Raw genomic sequence first — 1211 nt, 5'->3', positions numbered from 1 at the left:
TCTCACTGAAAAAAACAAACTATAGCTTTATTAAGTAGACCACAGCTATTAGAATCAGATTAACTGACCCTTTGCAAGAAATTAGACACAAAGTTGTGGAGAATTATTTGTAAAAAACAAACTCAGTGATGACTCAACCTTAACATACCTAAAGTTACAGAACATTAAAAAACTCAAATAACTGACTAAGTTACAAAACAATAAAATAAATTAATAATAATTAATTTTCCCCAAAAAGGTTAAATACTTTCAATTTGAAAATATTCTGAAATAGTCAAACAATTATAACAAGTTGTGTTCAGAGGTTTAAAATATAAAAAATTAAAAAGAAAAAAGTTTTATATTTATTTTTTGTATTATTTCCATGACACAATCTGAATTTCTGAATCATTCCAGGTTTATTATTAATTACTAATTATAAAATACTAAATTATAGTAAATTATAAATATAAACTAATATAAATGACAAAAATAAAACACTCACGGTATATTTCAGAATGATTTAAGGTATGGTTTAAATTATACATCAAGGATTTCCTAAAATCTTGAGATATCAAAGGAAATCCAGGACCTGGCAGCAGGTAAAACACCTCAAGATAAAAATCAGAACAGGCTGACATCAGAATTCATTTTTGTGACTTTTTATTAATTAAAAACAATCTAGCAGAACAACATTTAGTCTGTAACTGTAACACACACTCACTCCAGCGCTCGCGCGTCATCATGTGACTGATGACTGCACAAACTAAGGGGAAATTTGTACTTTTGTGTTAAATCTATGTCGTAGGCTCTACATAGATTCAGTGCACATGTATAAATTCAACATCAGGCAACAGGAATTCATTATGTTTGAGCCATGAGGTACAGAGTTCAAACTGTGCCAAATCACACATCCGTCAAACACACAGTCACATTAGGAGTTAGCTCAGAGTGTTTGTAACATAAATCATGTGATTAAAATAAAGAATACAGACAGAAAACTGGTTGAAATAACATGACTGATTGGCCAACGCTCATTAAAACTCCTCTTCCACTTTCAAGTTTAGTGTGATTTTTATTTTTTAACCTCTTACTTTACTTTTATATTATGCATTAATATATTTTTTCTAAAGTAAGTTAAATTGACTTTATAGTGTTTTCATCAAAATGTTTTGCTTTCATTACAGATTTCAATTAAAGTTGCTTTACAATTTAGTATTTTGAAAATATTA

Source organism: Pundamilia nyererei, unplaced genomic scaffold (assembly GCF_000239375.1).
Source record: "Pundamilia nyererei isolate P.nyererei 1_Seehausen unplaced genomic scaffold, PunNye1.0 scaffold00339, whole genome shotgun sequence".
In the NCBI taxonomy this organism is placed as follows: domain Eukaryota; kingdom Metazoa; phylum Chordata; class Actinopteri; order Cichliformes; family Cichlidae; genus Pundamilia; species Pundamilia nyererei.
Note: the sequence above shows the minus strand (reverse complement) of the source record.